This window comes from Pseudopipra pipra, chromosome 4 (assembly GCF_036250125.1).
Source record: "Pseudopipra pipra isolate bDixPip1 chromosome 4, bDixPip1.hap1, whole genome shotgun sequence".
Taxonomy (NCBI): Eukaryota; Metazoa; Chordata; class Aves; order Passeriformes; family Pipridae; genus Pseudopipra; species Pseudopipra pipra.
The window spans coordinates 54987723-54996645 of record NC_087552.1 but is presented as its reverse complement, the minus strand read 5'-3'; positions in this window follow the sequence as shown (position 1 = coordinate 54996645).

The following is an 8923-nucleotide window of genomic DNA, read 5'->3' as shown; positions in this document are numbered from 1 at the left end:
AAATACAATTTAAGCAATCCATTTCTTAATAATGTGATTTCAGCAATAATTCCTTTATAATTTATTTTTTTGATTCCCCTAGAGTTCACATAGTTATTGAAGTGATAGTAAGTATATTGAGGTAGAGTCTTCTGCTGAATAAAGTCAAAGTATAATTTCTTATTAATCTAGAGTTGTATTATAAATAATTTCAACCTTTTTTTGCGGTTGAATCCATTTTAGAATCCACAAGATATGCCTGAAATGGCATCAGTAGGTTTCTGAAGCGTGGCAAACTTTAAATTAACATATTGTCATATTGACAGGGTTTTGTGCAGTTTATAGCTTATATGGACACTATAGCTCTGAGTCAGAAAGTAAAGAACAGCTTTAGTCTCGGCAGGGCTTTCCCTTCTTACTCTCAGTTTAAAATAAAGACAAATTGCAAAACAGTTTTTTGTCCATTACTTTTTCTGAACAGAGAATACTTCATTTCTCAGGCTAAAATTTTTGCACAATACAATAACTTTCCCAAGAAACCACAAGTTTGAAAAGGAAGAGTTGCTTTGCCAACTCTTAGAGAGGTGTGTCACAAAGTCACCCAACAACCCTGGAAGAAGAAAGAGGCACAATTCAGGTATCTATTCTTGGATCATTTTCAGCAGTTCAGAATGGAAGAAGACAATGCAGAACTTGGATGACATTTATGGCTCATCTTTCTCACAGCTGGTGGTTCACTGGGAACTCCTGTATGATTTATAAATTTTGTTCTTTTCTCCTTTTCTAAATGCAAAAATGTCTCAGTTTGAAGAGACTGGAATGTTTGTTAAAGAGGATGAGTTATGAGACAAACCAAACTCTTCTCTCTCAACGATTGTAAATTCAAAAATTAAGAGGCTTTAATCGAGGAAGTGTGGAAGAAAAGAAGAAATAACAACCCTTTATTAAAAGATATATGTATATTGGCAAGAACAGTAACAGAACATAAAAACAGCTAAACAATAGTCCTGTACCCAGAAGTTCCCTTCAAACAAAAGAAAAAGTCTGAATACTTCTCTGTCTTTAGCGCAGTTCTAATCATGGTTGGCAGGGGGCGCTGTTGGATCGCTGGAGGTCACCATGAGGGGAGGGGGGTCTGGGGACTGAATTCAGAAACAGCTCTTGTCCACTATGCATGATTTTGGTATGTAAGATAAATTATTTGAATGTTCCTATGACTCCAAAATGGAAGGTGATGACCTGAATTCTCTTTGGTCATCAGAAGCCAAATATTGACTAGGTTTTGTGTCAGGAATTTGGTTCTCATCTACCAAGGATTTGCTGATCAGATTTTTATCATAGGTATGTATTAAAACCAAAACAGTTTTTATGGTTTTGGTACATTTAGCCAGAATGTGTAAAGAGAGTAATAGACAGAGCTCAGTTTACTAAACAAATACATCTAAAGCATAATGACAAGATTGGGTGATTTAACTCTTGTTTTAAAGCTTGTTACTGTCTTAATTGCTAAATGTGAATGATTTGCTGGCTATGGTGAAACTGGGCCGCCAAAAGCCTGAAGAGATCAAAGCCTTCATTAAAAAATAAAACGGACTACAGAAAGTTATAACTCCTTTTCCTTGCAGATATAAATTATAATAATTAAAAAGCACTCATTACAGGGAGCTTGTAAATGATAAATAAATCAATGAACCAAAACTGAAGCACCCAAATGTTCCTTTTGTAGATTATACTGTGTTAGACTGGAAGGAAATAAAAGAAGGTCCAAACAACTATATTATTTTCATTTTTCTCTAGTTTCAGCAAAGAAGGAGAAAATTAGGATTTTAGGAATTGCTCAGTGAATTGTGAAGCTCAGCAACTAGGCTGAAGCAGCATCATGCTCAGCAGATGTTACAATGGGGGAATAGAAAGGCTAGAACAAAAACTGTCAGTGCAGCCTCTTAAAATTCAAGATGTTAATCTGTGATCTCCAGTTGAAAAGACTGGGTTTGTAATGAGTTTTGCTAGAGATTATAGTACATATCAGATGGAAATTATCATTACACACCATTTCTAAGGTTTGAGATGAGAAGATAGCTCTAGTTTCTAAGGAAATCAGCAAAAAAAGAATTTTCCCCTGAACTATCCACCTGTGCTATGTTATTAAGAAATCTTAAAGAAATTCAAAAGCAGAATGCATCAGTTACTCAAAGCTGAGAGTTAATATATAAATATTGTATATATATATATAAACACACACATAAATTGAAAACAAATGTTTACAAGGATTAAGAAATTGTCTAAAGAGGAAAATGTAAATAAAACTGTGAAATCCAAAAATATAAAATTTAGCACAACAGTCTTGCTACGTGGAGATCTTACATCCATAAGGAAGCGGATATATATCCAGGTAACTTCTCTTTGCTAGTTATTTGGGGCAATAACAAGTAAAATCAATAAAGTCAAGATGGGATTTAGATCTTTTATTCTCAAAAATAATCCATCATCCACACGTTCTAAATGAAATAAAAAAAAAATCAATATTGGCTAAAAAGGCATGGTGAGAAAAAAGTTGATCAAAGGCATGAAAAGTAATAATACCAAGAATCATTAGAAGATAAAAATGGACTTTTGTAGCAACAAACTGTGAGCTCCATATTCATTAGCAGAGAGATCAGATAGGTTTCTCAGACCTCACCTTCTCAGAGCTTTTTACTTTTTTTTTTGTAATTTCCTGCTTATTTATTAAGTGTACCTGTAACACTAGATGCTCCTGATACCTTTTCTACTATTGATCTGCAATCAAATCTGAGCAAATTGAAGTAGTGATTTCCACAAATTTTGCTAGAATAATATTGAACTGTGAGGTCTCAAAAATGCCTGAGAATTATAAACTTCTCTGAATAATAAACTTTACCTCTATGCATGGCCAGCATAACAAGGCAATGGAACTATCTTTTTTCACCTCTTTATGTCATCTATGGAAAGTCACCAAGAGTAGATAATGCTTAACTGCAAGAATAATAATTGTGTTTGTTCACAAAATAAGAACAGTCTCTATGTATTCTCCTTGAGCATCTGTTCAAGAAAGGCCAGAAGCAAGTCTTTCATTAATCACTGAATGTCATGTGCAATAAATCTGCCTAAACTCAGTATGATATAGTTTTTCCAAGTACTCAATTCGTTTGTAAATGTTATGGGTACGTCAATCCACCTTGTGGTAGCTCTTTCCCTCATCATGCTGCTTAAGACTTTATTCAGCTCTGCCAGAGTTGCCAGAATATTACCAAGACATCATTAACAAGATAATTAGTAGTGACCGTGCTATGCTTACATACCAGTAACTATTTTGTAGACATACCCTTTATATCTGCCATCCACAACTTGGCACCTGTAAGAAAATAATGTGGGTTTCCTCTTTTCTTCTTTTTTCCTTCTTGCTTTTTTTTTTCTCTCTAGATACAATTAGTAAGAATATCTTGTATTGTGAGCAGAAAAACTGTGGAAAAAAACAAAAGGGTTGTCATGTTTTCCATAATGTTAGGCGTAACAGATGAATAACTGAAATGAGCAAGACAATATAGGACTACAAGAATCTCTCTTTCCTCTCCGCTTTTCAATTTCCTTGTGCTGAATTCAGTGAATAATTAACAACCTTTGAACTTCATGGTACCAAACCACAACAAAAAGAAATCATTAAAGCAATCTTGGAGCTACATACATTTTAAATGATAGAACTTCAAGTACAGACTTCTTCAAATTCTAAATGTAGGCCTTTCTCAACCCAGACACAGCAGACAGCAACCAATTTGATCAAGTTGGAGAGTATCATATAGCTGCCACACAATATTCAAACACAGGGAAAAGCCTTGCTCAGTAGAGCTAATACCCTATGCTTCTCCCCAACTAAAGCGCGAGGTCTTGTACTGCCAAATCCCTGAGGACCATACATTTGAACACGAGGTTTATCTGACCATAAACTCAAGATTCTGTAGGGATCCTCAGTGGGCATCTTCGACTCCTGTAAAATCTGCAATATAGTACTGCTGAGGTCAAGAAGTTACCCCTAACTATCACAGGTTACCTAATAAACTAGTCTTAGAAAGTTTATGATAACACAATAAAGAGAAAATAATAATTATGAATAGAACTTTTCTCTTTACAACAAAAATTTGTTTTTGTGATTGCCAAAAAAAAAGTAAAAATATTATAATGAAGTTTTTGCAGATCTTCTGTCTACATCTGATTTGAAACTTAAAACTATATTCTAGACTTCCCATTACTATGAAAAGGAGTCGTCAAAATAAATTTAAAAAAAGTATTGAGTAATGAAAGAGACAGGATAACAGAATAAAATTATATGGATATTTAAAAATCTTGTACTATTACAACAGCTAGTAATATGATGTTCCGGCATCATGCCTCTGTTTTATTTGGAAGAGTTGTTGATGGTCAAGAAAATATAATGACAAAATTTATTTGCATTTGTATTTTATTTTTATTTGTATTTGTGTTGGATTTAACTTAAGTAATTCTTCTCTGATCTGAAAGCTCATTTGTACAAATTTTTTTGAATTCACAGGGTATTAGAGAATAAGGTAGGGTATCATATGGCAAAACATTACAGTAATGAGTAAAATAAATAAATAGTTTCAATATTTTCATGGTTTTACTTGGTGTTTCTGGTTAAAAAAAAGTTTCCTACATAATTTACTCCCTGAGAAAAGAATGGTATTTGAATTTCAAAAGGCATTTTCATTTATCTTTAAAGTTTTGTGATCTCCTGAGTTATTGCAATTCCCTCACTTGCCTAGAGTTATACAGGTTTATGGTGTCTTTGTCCCTTTTAACTTTGGTCAGTGTTAGCTGGAGTCAAACACAAATTACATCCTGTTCTGTGTTCAATAAAATCTTATACATAACCTCTATAACTGTAAAACTGAGCTTTTTCTTAGTTAATTTCTAAGTCTCATATTAAACATTCTGATATTTCTGTTATTCTGATAAATTTTAATTATTTATATAGATTATTTTTGTTCTGTTAAGCAGTTACAACTCAGCTACTGTATGTTGTATTGCAGTGTAACTGTAAACAAGTCACAAAAACATGTGCTGAGAAAAATGCTTGATGTGTTAAGATGGATTTGTAGAAATCCATCGTACACTCACATCTGGATTTGTAAAGTAGTGAAACTAATGCCTGAAACCTTGGCTGTAAGTTAAATCCATTGATATATTTTAAAAAAAATTGTTGCTTTCCAAACAAAATAAGGAGTGCATCTGCTTTCTACCCATAATAAATTACATGGGGGGAAGACATCTTTAGAAAACTAAGAGTCTCACTATGCATATTAATACCTACTTCCACTGGACTTGTACTGTTCCTGCTTGCAATACTCTCTTATGCACATTCCCTGCTAACACAGTAATGTTAGCAGAGTTACACTGATACTGGAATTTACCCTATTTGTTAAATGACCCAAAAAACAAAGCTTATAACATAAATTACAAGCAATGAAATAACCTTCCCTCTTTGAGAAATGTAAGCGCGCTGGTATTACTTATATTTTTAGTGTATTGTGATCATTACTAACATTTCAGAAATAACAGCTTGTCCAGATTTTAATATCTCTTTAATTAACAACTAATGATTAAATAGTATATTTAATTCTATTTTATTTAACTGGATGAATAACACATATTAAGTAATGATTTTAGTCCATTGAAACTTCTGTCATTAAGCAAATCAAAAGAATCTGGAATGTCAGATCTTCAGTGTATGAGTGATGGATATTAAATGCTAATTACCAAATGCTACTTTAAGATTATTAATTTATTTATTTACTTATTCTGGTAACTCTGAAATTTAAGGATATTTGAGTGAGAAAATGACAGCACAAGGACGCATTCAAATTCAATTTAAATAACAGAATAGGATATTTCTTGTCACTATCAGACTAGATTTATAAACTAAAAATTTCTCCTCCTATTTTTCAAAATCTCCATTCCAAAATTACAGAGGTTGTGTTTTTTGCTTTGAAAAAGAGTAACTTAATGAACAGAAAATTCTACTTGTAAGCTGAAATTGTGTCTAAATTGTGCTCTACTGCTGCCAGTCTTGCATTCATTGAATATCATAATACTTACCTGGTGACAATAGGAGTGGGCACAGTTTTATGTATACAGTATTCCACAACAAAAAAAGACTCAAACAAACAAATTGTTATTTTTTGAATTGTGAAAGTCCTTAACTTTTTAATTATGTGCACTACATAAAAGGTTATACTTCTAATAAAATACACATTATATTTTTCTGACTAAACATTGGGACTTTTTTTTAATCAGTCTATCTCTTCATAAATATGGCCATGGCTTGGTCATCTCTTAGACTATATACATGTGTTTTGCATTATGTCTAATGGAACATGACACGATTGCAAATAGTTTAGAATCCAGTCTCTAAATCCTTATTTAATCCTCACTTTGCAGCTTAGATAGTAACTTCTGTACTTCTGGACATAGCTTTCACAGAGTTATTAACAAATCAACTGATAAACAAGTTTTCAACCTCTTGTGATTTTTGAAAAAAAAGACCACCACCAAAGAGAAGAATTATTGATAACCCCGTTTTATTGGACTTGTTCCTTTTCAGAAAATCTCATGCATATAATAACAATATCTACTCATTATCTGGTTTTGTCCAGTTAAATTTCTTGGTGGTACACAAAAATCTTTGTCCTTGAACTCATGTTGTGGACAGGAAGATATTTTCTGAATAATCGCAAGTCTTCTCATCATTGAAGGAAAAGAAAAAAAGGGAAACAGCTCCCCAGGATGAAAAGCTGAAATGAGATAGTGTTATGGCAGAAGACATCAGGTAAAAGGAAAGGCTGATGATGGGAAAGGTGGCTCAGATTTCATGATGTGGAACAGACTGGAAATATTCTCTTAGCAGTAGCTGTCAGCTGATACATCTCAATTGATACCTTTGGTAGGATCCTAATAACACAAGTCTTATCTCTTCAGTGCTTCAAACTCTCCAGATCATAAAAAAAAAGATGATAAGAAAACATTATCAATATCTTCAGAATCTAAGCCCTAAATACTTGTTTTCTAATAAGATATTTACTGCAAGGAAAAGACTGGGGTGAGCTAGTGACATAAAGTATAGGGATAAAAGATACAATATAATGACAATATGTCTTAATCCAAGTATTTAACTCATTGGTTTTAACTTTACTATTATTTTTGGTGAGCTTTTGTCTTTTGAGATAGTTAGCAGCACCACTGTCTATATTATGTGCTTTTTATTTTTTTTTAAATATATATCATTCATACTGAGCCATGACATTTTTTACAAAATTGAAAAGTAAAGCTATTAACATGACTATTTATTTATTTATTTATTTATTTATCATTTTCTTTTTGGCTTCTGAATCATTCTTCTTCATGTTCTTCATGTCTTAAAGCTCCTTTATGAGAACTGGAAGTACACTTTTTGTGAAAGCTGAGATTCTGATATAGTTGGTTTTCTTCAAGCACTGGACTTTGTGACAAATAACCAATATTATATTTGTGAAGAATAGGAAGAATCAACAGCAGTGATGGGAGAATCTTCTGAGTGGTTTTTCTTCTCCTTCTATTGTGCCAGTTAAATGGATGAATTAAAAAAGAGGGAACATAATATTTTAGTTGAGGCTGACATGACCTAGTTAAATCTTGTACCCTCAATAAGATAGATGAAACATTTCATCAACATGAGCTGGAAATTTCTACAGACTTTAAAATATTTCTAAGAAGATCCTGACCAGTACCAGTGTGCTGCTGACCAGATGTAGTTAGCATCAACTCCAAAGGCATTATAGCTGCTGTAAGTTGTTTACTTTTTATCATCATCATGGCCAGTCTTCACGAACAAAGATTTGGGAAAGGTCTCAACCCACACTTGTTACAAGCGCACTGGTGATACAGGGCTTTGCAAATGTAGGTAAGGCCTTCAAGCCTGCGCAATGGATTTTTTAGGTGAGACACAGTGTGCACTGAACTGAGCCCACCCTTTAATCCTAAAGTTCATCTGCCGGGGCCGAGCAAGCATGGACGGTGGCAGCGAGGTTACTTTTTATAGAAGCAAATAAAGCAACATAAAGGATGCAGTGAACTGTAGCAGTTATGTTGTATGATGTACTGAAACATGTTTGAAGTAGCCTATGATTTATTACACTAGATTCTAATTGGAGGCAAGCTTATACCATATTTCCTATTCCACATGTGGAAAAAAAAATGAAATGGTACAAAGACACAGTACTTTGAGTGTGCCTCCTAAATGTTACTCAGAAACATCACTCAGATGTTTCACTAGAGATTCAGAGCATAAAAGTGGAAATCTGTTATGAAACATAGTGAATATAATGGCATACAGGAAAACGAAGTTATGGAGTTTGCATACTTCTTAAATAGGGTGGGGAAAAATTATAAATTCTATCAGTTAAATTAAAATATAATATTTTTTCCTTTACATTTTGAGAGGATTCCCAAGATCTTTAGGCTTCCATCAACATCTTGCATATGGTATTTTATGCCAACCTTGTGGCTTATTTCTCAAGAGAGGGGACAGTCTGAACACTTGTGAAGGTGAATGTCTGTATACTTATCTTCATGGTTTGGAAATTATTCCCAGACACACCTTTTCTTGCTTTCTTGACTCAGAATCTTTTCTGATGCCCACAGATTCTCCTGTTTTAGAAATCCTACGTGATATCCTGCCTGAATTTTGTGTTTCTCTGTCAAATTATTAAGTACACACAAGAACTAAAAAATAGCTGGTTAGATGTTATCTTTGTTAAAAATTCATTATTTTTTCCATAGAGACATTAAAAAAAAAAAAAAGAATGGAACAAAACTGCAACACTTTTCATCCTTTTCATTCATGTTTTGGTTTTTAAACCTTAAGGTGATGCACTCG